General features: G+C 37.4%; 1 protein-coding gene and 1 long non-coding RNA gene across 4 annotated transcripts in view; one reads left to right on the forward strand and one right to left on the reverse strand.

Annotated features, from left to right (window-relative positions):
- Positions 1–7,553, forward strand: part of LOC147833436 (uncharacterized) — a 23,682-nt gene extending 16,129 nt beyond the window's left edge. The window contains exon 3 of the long non-coding RNA XR_015511899.1: positions 7,418–7,553. This is a non-coding gene — a long non-coding RNA (uncharacterized LOC147833436). The remainder of the gene's footprint in view (positions 1–7,417) is intronic.
- Positions 1–16,513, reverse strand: part of tsnare1 (T-SNARE Domain Containing 1) — a 506,388-nt gene that overhangs the window by 23,771 nt on the left and 466,104 nt on the right. The gene's annotated exons all lie outside the window — the stretch shown is intronic.

Consider the following 16,513-nt stretch of genomic DNA (forward strand, 5'->3'; position numbering starts at 1 on the left):
ATCTACAAATCAAACCTGTATCATCATTAGGCTGCTCAAATATGAATCAGTTGATTAATTTTACAGACAGGTGGCTGTTTACAACGTACTAAATTGTCTTTAATAAAACGGAAATGTTGTGTACAATACATGCTAAGTTTAGCCTATAGTTTTAAGCACAATATCATGCGGGAGAAAAAGCTTGTCTAAGATGTTCCTGACTACAGAAATAGCCTAACTTACTAATGTCAGACATCCCGAGTTGGGAAAAGTCATTTTCGGGGGATACAGAGTAGATTTGCGGGAGGTAGCGGTAGAGATGGGTACCTGAAGAGCGGTGGGGGTGACTTGCGCGCGACGTACCTGAAGAGCTGGGAGGGATGCGGTGGAGAGGGGTGTGCAAAGTGTTTAATGACCGGGCGGGAGACGCGCGATTTCCGGGAGATTATCATTCATTTGCGGGCATCTACTTGGGCATCTGGGAGTCTCTGTGCATTTGCGGGATAACGTTAACGTTAGTCCCGCAACTTCCGGGAGACTTCTGTAACGTCAAATGTCTGAGAAAGTGCAAACGCGGTCATTTAAAGACATTAATGTTAACATTCCGACTTTAATGGTTGTCAACACTTAATATGATTCAAGCTTACGTTATCACGCGGGTCTATGGACTAACGGTATATGGAAGGCCACGAATGAACCAGTTTAAAAGGGCTGCGGTGTTTAAAATAACCAAATTAACATACACGGATAACAAACAATCATATGTTTTAGTCAGGAAGCCTTTTACAAGTAAGCATCTGTTCATTTACTCACCAGATATGTTTTAGAAACTCTCCAGAGCTTATGGAAACCGTCCTGTGTTGCAGTTAGCATCCGGGCAGAGTAGGCTAGGCTGCTCCGGGAATTCCCTCGCTAGTTTGCTTCGAATTAAAGGAGAAGTGTCGATTTTATTTTACAGATGGGTAACAACGCACAAAATGCCATTAAGCGTGACAGAAATGTGTTGAACATGTACATTTGATGTTTTTATGCACTATGTATCCGTTTGCATATATAAAAACATTCTTGAAAAGAAGTCGATAGTAATGCAGTTAAGCTAGATACACAAACGACCATGAATGAACCGCAGAAGTTTAAAATTGTCACTACATTCTAAAGTTATTAACTTAACAATATGTTTACAACTGTATTTCCTTAAAGAAAGTCAGTAAAATACCAACATTTAGGTAGTTTGACTCACCAGTTGCTGTTCTAAACTTCAGATGGAAAATGGCATCTGGAAAATTCTTCAGTGACAGGGGCTGCATGAATTCCCGGATGTTGGAAATAACACCACCAAGTGTAAAAAAGATAACTCCTTGATTTTGCACTGAATAAAATCAATTCTAACTCTTATTATATTCATTTATCAAAATCTAACTCTTTAACGTCAACACTTTACTCTGAAATGCTTCAACACCGAGAATTTAACTCTGATGAATTTGCTGTGTATATATATATATATATATACATATATATATATATATATATATATACATATATATATATATATATATATATATATATATATATATATATATATATATATATATATATATATATATATATATATATACATACATATATATATATATATATACATATATATATATATATATATATATATATATATATATATATATATATATATATATATATATATATATATATTGTGTATAACTTCCATGAGTTTGGATGACTGCATCCATACATTTCTGCAATGATTTAAATAACTTATTAAAAACGCCATCTAGAATGGCAAAGAAAGCATTCTTGCAGGACTCCCAGAGTTCATCAAGATTCTTTGGATTCATCTTCGATGCCTCCTCCATCTTACCCCAGACATGCTCAATAATGTCTGGTGACTGGGCTGGCCAACCCTGGAGCACCTTAACCTTCTTTGTTTTCAGGAACTTTGATGTGGAGGCTGAAGTATAAGAAGGAACGTTATCATGCTGAAGAATTTGTCCTCTCCTGTAGTTTGTAATGTTATGAGCAGCACAAATGTCTTGATATCTCAGGCTGTTGATGTTGCCATCCTTTTTGCAGATCTCTCACATACTCCAATACTGAATGTAACTCCAAACCATGATTTTTTCTTTCACCAAATTTGACTGATTTCTGTGAGAATCTTGGGTTCATACGGGTTCTAATAGTTCTTCTGCAGTATTAGTGATGATTGGGATGCAGTTCAATAGATGATTTATCAGATAAATCAACCTTCTGCCACTTTTCCAAATGATCAACTAGAAGTCAAGTTGTTATTTGATACTCTTACAACTGTGATTGACGTCAAGACTTTTGTCAGGTAGTGTAGTTGTAAGGCCTGTCCCATGATTACTAAATTTCCTTTTGAGACATTTTCCTTTTTACACTATCACTATAAAAGCATATGAAATGAAGTCAATAAATGGAGGACACAGGATGCCATGATCTAATCTGTGTTTTATTTTTTTATTTTTTATTTTTAAAATTTTTTTTGTGAGTTTTGGGTTTTGTGAGGATGGATTTTAGACGTATTTACATATTCAAGTTATTTCAAGTAATTACACTTTTGATGATGATGATTGATTATAAATTGTGTTTGGCATGCTGTACTGGGAGAGAGCCTTGAGCTCATAAGATCCCTGAGCCCGGGGGTCCCTCCTGTTTGCAGGGCAAGAGGGAAGTTTTAGTTTAGGTATGTTTTGAGAACTCCCCTGCTTTTTATGGCAAATTTATGGCTTTTTAATGACAAATCAGGGATTGCTACTGAGAGATATAGTGCTGATTAAGAGCTCATTTATGGAGCCAATTTGGTTTGGTCAATTCAACTATAAGTCGCAAGTTTTTGAACTGCAGGAGGAAACCGGAGAACCCTGGGAAACCCACACAAGCACAGGGAGAACATGTAAACTCCACACAGAAATGTCAACTTGGACCAGTGACCTTGCTTTGAGGCAACAGTGCTAACCCCTGGGCCGCCATGCCACCCTGTCAATAAAAAGGGGGTTATGAGTAGGGGTGAAAAGGGAGATTGTTCAAGACGAAGATGACTGAGTTAAGAAACTGGTTATTTGTAGTGAGTTAGGAATAGGCATGGGATGATAACCGTTTTCAAGGTATACCGCAGTTGGGAAAAGTCAAGGTTTTAAAACCATCAACATTTTCTGCAATACTGTTTCTAAGGTATGTGTACAATTTTTTATTTACATTTTTTTAGGACAACAGTATCTTCAGCAGAAAGCAGTTTTTAAAAAAAAATCTGCTTTTGAAACAAATGAAGACAGCAGAAGTCAATAATTCATTTAGCCTGACATATTTAATCTTACAAATTATTTTAAATGTTTCTCAAAATAAAATATATTGTGTTCAAAAGGAAAAAAAGTTTTTGCATTTAACTTATACATTTAAAAAGAATATATTTTAGAGCAATTGTCTTAATAAAGTTATCGTGAAACCATGATATTTATATCCAAGGTTATCATACCGTCAGAATCTTATACCGGCCCATGCCTAGTTAGCAATCATCTGATTGGTGAATCATGCGTTAGCTAATGTGTGACCAAGCCATGGTCAATCATAAGCATGTGATCCTTTCTACATGAGTTTATAAATAAACTTCACCACTTAAGAAGCAAAAAAAAAAGGATTTAATTGCTTATGATAACTTGCAGTGCTACATATTACTGATGTAGAGAAAGAAAACAATGGCATAGACAGGTAAGTCAACTGGTAAATGTTGCTAACTTTTTTTCTGTATGTTTATATCTAGGACTTCTAACACAAATTAGCTATGCTAATGTTTCATGTGGCATGAATTTGCACAATCATTGTACACATATACCAGGACTAGACCCTGTGTAGTAGAAGTTAATTTACTGTAGCTCCTTCAAAAAGCTGTTCATATGACTACAATCTTTTCCAGTTCCTGTGATGCAAACATGCCAAAAAGAGAATATTTCTGTCAATAGTTAAAGAAACAGTGAAAATGTTTCTATGTTGTAAAAGCACCTGTTAACTCTGCATTTACACTGAATAACAATAGAAATGTGTTCTGTCAACATTAACATGAACAGTTTAAACACAGAAATTCATGAGCAGTTAAGGATGAGTTAATGAACGTGCCCCTCCAAGTAAAGTCATGACATAATTATACATTAATAGCTCATGAGGTTTTGTTGGTTACATTTAGCTTAAACTTAAATGTTAATTAATACATTAATTAACAACATGTGCTAACAAGTAATTAAGGTAGCCATCATTCACACATTGACTCTTGTTAATGCATTGTTTTCCTGATTGTAATTCACTTCATTTGCCCTCTGCTGAATAGTTTTTGAAAGGCAAAATTTATCTGGTCACATCATTTTATTCACCGAGTTTTATTATTTTATTTAACACTCAAAAATTAAGTATGTAGTATTTCATTCCCACCACCATTATTATTAATATTCAGTACGTTGAACTTGATTTAAGTCTGTCTAAATACGAAGCAGTGGGATTGCCACTCAACATCCAGCGGACCTCAAACTTCTTTCATCCGTGACAAGTCAAACACAATTAGAGGATTACACGAGGGAACATTTCCAAGGGCTAAGAAAAGGAGACAATGGGTAAAAAGGAGAGAAGTTAAAGTAGGAAAGAGCAAACTAAATAGAGAGAGAGAGAGAAAGAAAGAAAAAAACAGTGTGCAGGGAATAGGAATTTCAGAGGAGCCCAGGGGTAGATGTTGTTCAGCACCTTGTAAGAAGATAGTCCCATGCCTGTGGCTTTTACCCACAGCTCACTGTTTTGCATGAATTAGGTTGTCAAGGCCTGGAAGAGGCAATCCGATTCTGTTCATCATTCTGAGATTATTTCCAGTTGTCTCTGAAAGCCACAGGCAGGACCGCTTGAAAGAGTCGCTTATTAAACCTGCACCAAAGGGGAGGAGCTGAAAGGCAGGAGCAGACTCTTTTTTGAATGGCTCTTCTGACAACGTAATTTGCATTCTGTAATTAACTGTCTCTCCTGCCCCCCATCCACCGTCTCCCCCCCCCCCCCAACCCCCTCCAGAGGTTAGTGTGTGACAGCTCTGAGTCTGTGAATTAGGTCTGTGTTGCCCGGTAACAGGTCTTTATCAAAGACCAACACACTGAAGTAGGAGGAAAGCTGATGTCTAAACCTAGAAGACTTTTTCCCCTCCTTCCGCTTCCTATTTTGCTGTCTTTTACTTTTTTCGAGTGTTGTTTTCGTGGTGTGCACACTGAGCTACTCTGGAAAGTGGCGATATAAACGACACAGTGTCTGAAAATATTAAATGTTGTTGCTGCAGAAAAGTTAATGATGACAATAATGAAACTTTTGCTAAATATATCCCTCCCCTGTGTATAATTATTCATTTATTCATTCATTTACCTTCGGCTTGGAATCTATTTCAAAGGTCCCCACAACAGAATGAACCACCAACTATTCCAGCATATGTTTTATGCAGCGGTTGCCCTTCCAGTCACAACCCAGTACTTGGAAACATTATACACACTTATTCACACACACACACACACACACACACACACACACACACACACACACACACACACACACACACACACACACACACACACACACACTTAAACATTTAAACACTACGGACAATTTAGTCTATTCAGTTCACCTGTACCTCATGTCTTTGAAATAAGGGGGAAACCGGAGCACCCCGAGGAAACACACACGAACACGGGGAGAACATGCCAACTCCACACAGAAATGCCAACCAATCCAGCGAGGGCTCGAACCAGCAAACCTTTTGCTGTGAGGCGTCAATGCTAACCACTGAGCCACAGTGCCACCATTAATCAATCAATATATCATAAAAAAATAATAAATAGTGATTTGGTGGCTATAAAATGCTCTCACTTAATATTTATGCAAATGGATTATCTTTGGCATGTAATCACCTCCATAATCTCCAGGTTTCAAATGAGATGTTTTTCTCCAAAGGTACATGGGATACTTTTAGGGATTCTTTCTTACTTCTTGTGTTTTAAAAATGTTAAATGTTAGATCAATCTACCTCAAATTCAATCTTCCATCACCGCATGCAAGCACATCAGGGATTAGGCAAATTTCATGTTGAAGTTTGATGTGGTTGGTTGCAGTTTACATTTTGGGAAGAAAATCAAATCAAACCGTGTGAAGTCTTTAGCTGTGAAAACAGCAAGTGAAACTAATATTTCAGAGAGCATGAACTCATTAAAGGTGACATGTGATAAAAATTGTTATCTTATCATACAAATATATATTTTTTTCCATTTAAGTGTCATATTCAGGACCCTGGTACATCTACCTAATGCAGAAAATGTGAAAAAGAGTTTTTAAAGACTAGGAGGGGGTCACACACTGAACGAAAAGCAACACCACATCAAGTCACATCTTTTAAAGTTCTAAACATTGTTGCATCTGTGTCTTTCCACAGAAAATGGAAAGTGATGTAAAGATGTGACACACAGTGGTGGTGCTTCTTGTTAGTTGTGTAAAAGTCTGGAGGTTGTTTGCTGTTTTTTTCTCTCAGCCGCAATCGATGTAGTGTTTTGGGGGTCACATATGACACATTTACATCCCTGTTTACTGCAGTGTGGGGATGATACAGTGTTTAAGAACAACTAACGTCACTTAGTTCATCAAATGGACAACGAAAAACAAAAGGGTCCTTAAATTGCACTTTTTTTTCCTATGGGACTGCTGTAGAAATGTAGCTTTTAGCACTAGTTCTACCAGGAAGACCTAATGTCATGTAGAGACACAATAGCCAATAGCCAAGAGACACAAGGAATACATAATGACGAGTTCAGACTGCATGATTTTAGCCCCGATTTTGAACGGCGATTCAAATCATGCCGTGTGAAATGAGTTTTGACTGAAAATAACATCAGTGTTTATCGACAGCCAATGAGAGAGCAGCATTCACTAGTGTGGGTACCTGCAGGTCAGTGTTAGGTTAGGGGAGAAGTTAAAAGTGCTCATTTTCAGTTTATTTGGACCCAAGTAACGAAGGAAAACTAGCGGAAATTTTGAAGGAGCACCCGTGTTTGATGTGTCATCTGAGCAATATCACAACCGGGTAAAACAATTGCTAATTCCCTTCAAACCCAGGTGAGCAAATATGCACATTTTCTACCCCATTAAAGGCTTCTACTTCTTTATGTAGTTAATAACAAAGGATATACATTGTGTTTTTGTTTATGACACGTAGTTTGGACAAAGTCATGCAGTGTAAGACCCCTGTCGCCGATCCATCTTGCAGTGTAAACAAAGCAGCGACACAATGCTAGCCCAGATAATCATGCAGTGGGAAAACATTCGTGACACTATTACTTTGAAAACCATGCAGTCTAAACTCGACATAAGCTGTCCATTTATTGCATGCGTTTGGTTGCAGGTACAGACGCAGACGTTCACCCACCATTCTCTCTACCCCCACCTGGTTTACCCTGTCCAGGGAGGAAAGCTCTGCCCCTGCCTTTGTCCTAGGCAGTCATAGATGGATCTAAAAGCTTCCAAACCAAGCTACAGATGGGGCCTCCTCTAAAGAAATCTTTTGTTTTGTTGAATGATTAGTTGAATAATACTCATCAATAAATGCAAATCAATATCTCCCTGGTCTTTCTGGTAGAAGTTGTCATTTCTGTGTATTTGCTGTAGCAGCTTCAGATGTGCCAGAAAACAACAACAACAACAAAACATCATAAATTAGTGAACATAAGAGTCTTCATAGACTCTTGACATACAGGCCACTGAGGAAATTTCAATCTTTGGATTGTGATAAAATTTTTTATACAGTATATTTGGGCAAATATATTTATGCCAGAGTATATTAAGATAATTAGAGTTCAATGTTAATTTGTAAAGGCAAAATGTTGTAACATAGCAGTAGCGTGCTAGTCAATGAGATTAATCACCCTACCCCAGAAACTATAAATGCATTGTCTAATCATTTAGAAACATCTTTGTGCAGTCTAGAAATTGTAACCTCTTCCTCTACATCATTGTTCATTTACAGTTTGAACATGTAAAAATTTAATCCACTATTAATTTCAATTGTTTTGTTGTTTCTGTCAGAACAGTGTACGCTATAAAAAGTTGACTCAACTTAAAATTGTAAAACAACTTGTAGCTATTTTTTTTTTTTTGAGTTGACAGAAACATTAAAGGGCTGGTCCACTGATGTGTAATGTAGCTGTATGAACATAAACAACATCTCTGAATATAATATGCTCAAAGGTTAATGCAAATGGAGACATAAGCTTTTACAGAGTTAGCTTAGCAAAGCCTACAGTAAATAAAGTTTGAGGGCTACAAAAAATACATCCAGATAAATGAGAACACAGATGCTTTAGGTTACACACATTCACCACACGCATGCACCCCGCACAGCATAAGGCCGTGGTCAGAGGCAATGTAATGTTATAGAAGAGAAAATAAAATGTCATCCAAATGCTACTATTTCTACAGAGCTTAGACTGTTTCTTTATTTGGGCTTCAAAGAACACGACAAAGAGAAAAGTGCTTACAATTGAATTTTAATTATAGGTCACACATTATTTTGATGGTCTGTTTGTTGAATTTAAGTTACATTGCATCTACATGCCAACTAATTTTTATTAGATCATAGGTAGACTGTTAGGTTGGGGTTAGGGTTAGTGTAAGTTGACATGTACTTGCAAAGTTTCTAAAAGTCAGTTAACTGTCTGTTGAAGGAGACAGTCTACTATTAAGCAGGCAGTCTACTAAAACTCATATGGACCATCAAAATAAAGTGTTAGCCAATTATGTTCCAGAGAATTATCGTAAAGATAAAGCTCCAGCATTTGACAAAGGACTTCCAGTAACTCTCCCAGTTCAGTGCTGGATACAGCTAAAAACTCCTCAAAGGAGCAGCTATAACCATAATAGAAGAAGCTGTGGATTGTGAGCCACAACTTGTAGGTATTTTTATTTGTTAAAATTGATCTTTAGGGTCTAGCATTAACGGTTTGTTGTAGCAAGTATGTAAACAAAGATGTAAACAATGGGAAATGCTGTTTGGCACCCTTAATAATTTAGCAACAAATTCATATTTATCCATCAAACCCCTGTAAACTAGGGTTGGGCATCTAAGCTATAATGCCGATCCGATACGCATCTCGATACAAAGAACACGATCCGATATATTAGCGATACATTTATGACATATTGCGATGCGACACGATACGATTCACACCCATATCACGATACAATGCGATAATTCAGCACTAACTAATTAAATCAAGTTTATGAGATAATGTGAAAGAGGATGCTGTGCCATTGAATGAGTTTGATTATTTATTAACCAAGCAAAACCAAGACTTTTTTTACAAACTGGCTTTTCTCTCAGAGCCAGAGTGTCAGTTTACAGTAGAGGGCCATTTTAGAACCTATAGCACATATTATTTAAGTATTTTCAAGATAAACAGAATGTATAAGTGCAATATATATTAAAATATATATATTTGCACTCTTTCAACATAAAGGTTTAGCATTGCACAACAAGAATTGTGATTTAACTTTTCAACTATGAAAACAAGTTTTACAAAGATATATTTTGCCACTGATTATTCAAAACTTAAGGTTGTGAACTAGCAGTGTTATGCTGCTTTGAAACATCACTATCACTGTAAACAACAGGCTAATAAAAATATAACAAACCAGCAATCTTCTTGCTGTGAGGTGGTCAAACTACCCACTGTGCCACCGTGACACCCATTATTTTTATCATTATTATTATTATTATTATTATAATTAAATAAAAATTAACAGGAGGAGGTGTTTAAAACCGCCTAGTTCGGCAGTATAGAGAGGGCGGCGTCCGCAACACCCAGTTATATCCGCGCATAGGGTGGCAGAATAGAGGTCCGCGATACCCGCGCGTCCTCAGTTATTTCCGCGCATAGGGCGGAAGAATAGAGGTCCGCGACACCCGCGCGTCCTCAGTTATATCCGCGCATAAGGCGGCAGAATAGAGGTCCGCGACACCCGCGCGTCCTCAGTTATATCCGCGCATAAGGCGGCAGAATAGAGGTCCGTGACACCCGCGCGTCCTCAGTTATATCCGCGCATAAGGCGGCAGAATAGAGGTCCGCGACACGTCACTTCATTTTCATAACCGGTCACTTTCGTTTTCACATTGGGGTTGAGGGCGGCGTGATCGTCCTCTGCCTAGAGCAGCAGTTCAGCTTGCTCCGGCCCTGCAGATGAACAATGCAATAACATCCGTTATTGGCATAGAGCGCACAAAACTTTTGCGCATGGAAAAAAAAACTTGCAATGCTTTTCTCACCACTTTTGGAGCTGGTAGCTACAGTTCAAGCAGTGTGAAAGCCGGGGATGTAGGAACACTGGAAGATGCTTTCACAACAACACCGTGGCGCCGCTTCAAGTGAGATTTCAGATTACTCGTACTGCCCGCGTATTTTATAGATGCGCGGCACATTTTGCAAATTGCATCTGTCCTGTCAAGTCGTCCATCCTTAAATCCATAATGTTGCCATACTTTAGATTTAAAACTCAGTGGGGAATAAAATGTTTGTTTTGCTTCTCGCGCTTTCTGAGGGCGCACCACTAGCTTCATCCGCACACCTGATACACTGAGTTGTAGTGTAGGTGTACACATCCGCAAATCCGTTGCTAAGGCTTACTTTATGTAGGTTGATTAAATTATGCGCCAGGTTAAAACAGGTTAACAACACTTGTTAATAAATAAAAAATACATTCTATATTAAAAAAATAAGCTGTATCTCGGAAAAACCGATGCATCTCGCAAAAACCGATGCATCTCGATTTGCTTCCAAAATTTCATTCATCCTCTGCTGCTCAACCGATGCACTCGCATCGTGCACGCGCATGACCGCGTATCGATACATATCGATTAATCTTCCCATCCCTACTGTAAACACCCACAATCTTCACCAGCACTGCAGTGTCTCTTTCGGATGTTTTTTTATGCATTCTACATCTCAAATAAGAAGCTCCCAAAAGATATGTGAACATTTCATGTTACTTACACATGCTTATCCCGAATATATGTGAAAAAAAACTTGTCAGATTTTATTTTAGAGAGCAGGCATGAGGTTTATCCTTTTCATTTTCTGTTTGATTCAGGTTCAACTGATACAGCTAACAGCTACTGGGGCAAAGCACATGCTTGTGGAGGCATGATGTTTTTCCTGGTGACATGGAGCTAATCCGCACATTGATGAGCAAAGATTGCTTTACATCTTATAAACTCAACCAGGCCTTAAAATTAAACTCTGGACCACCCTTTTATGGCAAGAACTGCACTTAACTCGATTTAAGTCGTCAACCCAAACAGCTCTGCAGCTATATCATTTGCATTTAACAGAAATTTAACATTTAAAAAAATTTAATTTGTTGCTCACATTCGAATAGGCACAAATTTGACAATATATAAAACTGATCTGTGGGTTATTTTTAGATGATGATTCACAGACACATTCTGTGGACACCAGAGATTTTTTTTTACAGTCTATGAAAAGGGGCATAATATATTCAGCCTTCGTTCAGCACATAACTGCCGGTTCTCCATCTGCACTTGTGTTTTGCCGAGGCAGTCAATCTGCTCGCCACAACCGAAATCGATAGGTGTGAGAGAAGAGAAGTATGAAGCGAGCAGCGTGATCTGCGACTATTGTCCTCTTTAACCTCTTGCCTTTACCGTGGGAGCGACTAGGAGCCATTATAACATGTTCAAAGTAATAGATATTGAACTAGCATTCCAAATAGGCTGAGCGAAAGGTAATCAAAGCATTCAGTAATTACACCGTCTTTTCTAGTCCTCCCCCCAAAAAAAGACTCCATTATGTCCTTGTTCTCCTGATAATAATGAAACAGGTGTTCGACTGTGGGTGCGGGTACTTTTAAGTCAAAGGACACAATTACATGGGAATTGCCGGCGAGGCCAATTTACTGTGAGAGCTAGATAATGACAGAAGTTTTTACTGTTTTGTTGGAAGGAAGAAAAACGTGCTTGGACAAAATGGTTTCTTATTTGTTATGAAATATTCTGACAGAAAACTGATGCTATGAGGGGAGCTAAATATATTGTGTCCAGAGTGTATGGTTTACTGTTAAAGCTTCAGCCGAAGGAGCAATTTTGTCTTTTTTTTTAATCCGAGTTTTGATTTGTAGCTTGGGGTCAAACTGGGGTCTGATGAACTACTGGGAATGGCAAGGGACACATTTTTGCAAGAGAATGCTGGAAAAGCTTAGAGCAAAATATAAGTAAAATTGTTTAAAGAAAGAATTAAATAAATTAATAAGTAAATATATAAATTAAATAAATAGATATATAAATTGTTAATTAAATGTTTTATTATTGATGATAATAATATTTATATATACACATTTACATTATTTAAAAATGAATAGTATACAAAAATACAAAATAACAAAATTTGACAAAATTAAAAAATACTAATATAAGTAATAGATATACGCAGATCAGCAGAAATATCACCCTGGCTTTACACTAATCATTAACCCGCCACCCATTCGCACACAAAATTTGATTGGATGTGTTTATCCGTCTTCAACCTGCACCTCATCGTCACTTTAATAATTCGGTCCCACTTTATATTAAGTGTCCTTAAAGAGCCCATATTATACATGAAATAGGGTCATATCTTGGTTGTAAGGGTCTCCAAAAACAGTCTAATATGCATGCAAAGTCAAAAAACACTTTCATGGTCTTATAATCTGCATTTATTTTTACCTAATTATCCCAGCGACTCCTGTATGAATCGTCCAGTGATTCATTTGTTCCCAAACCCCTCCTTAGCGCGAAGCTAATCTGCGCTGATTGGACCGATGACAGTCTGTCACGATTGGTCGACTGCCTTCAGTCAGAGAATGAAATGCCCAATAGCTAATCAGCAATATAAAAGTAATCACAGTTCATACGCGCTCCATAGTGTAGGCATGGATTTTAGCTGCCACACACACACACACAAACACACACACACCTCTGGACGACAACGCTCCCGCTTCCGCCCGCACCCGCCAGGTTTTAGCCTGAACCCGACCGCTCCCGCTTATATTTAGAATTTCTTGTCCCGGTGCCCGAACCGCCCCGTTTTCAGCCCGCCGCGCCCGATCCCGCTAAAGAGCGGGGGAGAACATAACCGAAAATCACCTAGCTAAACAGTCCAGAGACAGCCAGACAGAGCTCTCTCTCTCTCTCTCTCTCTCTCTCTCATACGCGCGCACTAACACATACACACAAGCGCCAAGCAGTTACACAGGCAGGCAAAGCTCTCAGCATGCAAAGTCTCATTCGCATAGCAATATCCACGATATTGCTAGACAGCCCGCTCCCGTCCCAAATTAAACCTGTTACCGACCGCTCCCGCGATTGATTCGGAAATTTATTCCCGCGCCGCAGAAATCTGGCGCGGGGACAGCCGCGGGAATGCAGACCTCTACCACGGAGCTCCGTAAACAAACAGCACGCGTCGCGTTTTTAACGTGACTTTGCACGCGATAAGAGAATATAGCCAGTTAACCTGATACAGTACACGCGGTTACAAGTAACAAATCACAACTAAATACATTTGCAAGCTAGAGTCAACGAGGCAACTTTAATCGCACGTACTTACATTTGAGAAATGGAGGAAGAAACTCATCCTGACGTCCATTAGTAAGTTAATCTTTACTGATCCTTCCTTTAACAAACGCAGATGAAGTATTCTTTGTAGCCTGTAGTTTCCAGAAGTTTCCAACTGCTTGGTTATAATGCTGAGGTTTCATCTCTGGGTAGAGAATCGATAATGTCCATCTGCAGTGTGACTTCAATCGACCGGCATGTTTGTGTGCGTGTGTTTGTGTGTGTGTGTGTGTGTGTCTGGGTTTCTGCGTCAGAGGGCGGGGCCTCAGGTTTGAAATCTCCCGGGTTTGCGCTTGCACGTGAATAACTTGGTTTCGTTCGTACGTCATGGCGAAACACCTAATGACTCGGTATCAAGGCGACTCGTTTGAAGCACTATGAGTCGACTCTTTTATAGATGAATCAACCGTTTTAAACACTGTATTCTTACAGATTTAAGCCTTAGCTGGATACTTCTTCTCTCAGATCTGTTTCGCCTCCATTTCTGCTTTAACAAATGGACCTCCATTATGTGCTTTTTAAAAAAAAATTATAATTAGCATGCAAATTGGGGCCCAATTGCCTGATTAAAAATGCATTAAAAACACATTCGTATTTTACAGAATGTGTTTAAAAAATAAAAAGCAAAAATCCTTAATCTCATCCACACCATAAAAAATGCTGTTCCACACAATTCCTTCATGTTGTCTCAACACAAATTGATTAGGTTAACTTAATTGTTTTTACACAATTAAGTAATAAAAAATAAGTAGGTTAAATAAGCAGCGAAAATATTTTTTTGAGTGCACTCGCAATTGATCATAATGTATTTTTTTACATTACCAGACCCGCGGAATATCAGCAGTGTCCATGGATATAACCACAATCCACACAACAATAATAAAAAAAAAATAATTTAATTTAAAAAAAAATAAAAAATTATAGAAAACAATAATTTAAATAATTTATTTAAAAAAAATACAAACTGAATAAAAACAAAAAAACTAAATAAATAATAGTAAAAGTACTAAAATTGTGTAGAAATTTGAAAAAATACATGAAAATTGAATTAAATTAATATTAAACATTACTTTCTTATTAAACCTAATAATATTTAATTTTTGTAATAAATATTTTCCAGAACAGTAATGTGTTTGTACTTTAAAATATAGCTCATTGCCTTTCAAATATCAGCATGAGAAGCCCCTTAAAAAGGAATGATTGTATTTGGAGGTCCATTGCATGCACAAGACTGCAAACACATCATTCATGTTATGCGTTTAATCATAATTATTAAATAGACATCAAAATCTTCAGCATGTTTCAGCATTATAATGTTTGTTTAAAGGCAAATCACTTGTAATTCTGTGTACTTGTTAAATTGGTCTATTGTCTGTCTGAGGTTTGAGCATTATTTGTGATGATCTCAGGGGAGCTGCGCTTGTGGCACGTAAAGTGTGGCATTGGCATTCAGATCAGCACCAGAGCAGTGTCTGACTGTCATCCCTAATATGGATGGTGCCAATTAGAGCACAGTCACAGAGCCTCACACTCTATCACACAGTCTCTCATCTACAATCCACTTTAAACATCTAGCTCAATACTCACTCATTAATCCATTGGCAAACTTTTGTCTGAGACTATTTATGCCTTTGATTTGCATCACGAGCCAAAGATCATTCCCCCAAAATTCAGCTTAGCTGTTAATATAATCGTTCAAAACTTTGAGGTCCATAATAATATTTAAAAAAAATTATATTATAATATACTTTTATATTAATAAATATAAATATATTATAAAAATATATATATTTTTTTAATATAAGTGACATGGTGGCTCAGTGGTTAGCACAGTCGCCTCACAGCTAGAAGGTCGCTGCTTCGAGTTCCAGCTGGGTCAGTTAGCACTTCTGTATGGAGTTAACATGTTCTCCCCGTGTGCGTGTGGGTTTCCTCCGGGTGCTCCAGTTTCCCCCACAGTCAAACGACATGCGCTATAGGTGAATTGAATAAGCTAAATTGGGTTGCAGAAGGGCATCCATTGTGTAAAACATATGCTGGATAAGTTGGCAGTTCATTCCGCCAACCCAGCCCTGATGAATAAAAGGACTAAGCTGAAGGAAAATGAATAATATAATGTGCTTACAATATTTTTTCGTACAAAAATAAAATAATGCACAATATTCTGATAAATTATCAAGCTACATATAAATACGTATAATAAATATGTTTTTTCTCTGCTACCCTCAGGCAGACGGTTCCACCAGCCAACTGAAGGAAAGCTTCTTCCCACAGACTATCAGGCTGATGAATACTAAACACACCTCACACAAACTCTTTCCATACCCCTCACTGCATCCTATCAAGATGTAGCATGCACTGCACTTTAACCAGACCTTCCTTAAAACAATATTGCCTACAATAATTTGTCAGACTATGTGTACACTTATTCATTGTCTTCTACGCATCACTGTTAACATTGCTAATATTGTTTTGGTTTTCGGGAGTATGTTGCTGTATTTTGCACTGTTCTTGTATTGTGCACTGTCTGGAGCCATCACCTAAGCTTTTCACTCATCACAGTACACGTGCTGCTAATGATGTGACAAAAAAGTTATTTGATTTGATTTGATTTAAATCAAGTAAATTATAATATAATATAATATAATATAATATAATATAATATAATATAATATAATATAATATAATATAAACAATATGATATTTTATCTTGGTAAAAATTTAAAACTGTAATATAAAAATGATGATAAATAATAATAATGATAATAAAAATGTGTTTCATTTTTGAGAAAATTTGATGGATGTCTTTGAGGATACTTTAATGAATAGAAATAAATT

Source organism: Danio rerio, chromosome 16, assembly GCF_052040795.2.
Source record: "Danio rerio strain M-AB ecotype USA chromosome 16, GRCz13ab, whole genome shotgun sequence".
Lineage (NCBI taxonomy): Eukaryota > Metazoa > Chordata > Actinopteri > Cypriniformes > Danionidae > Danio > Danio rerio.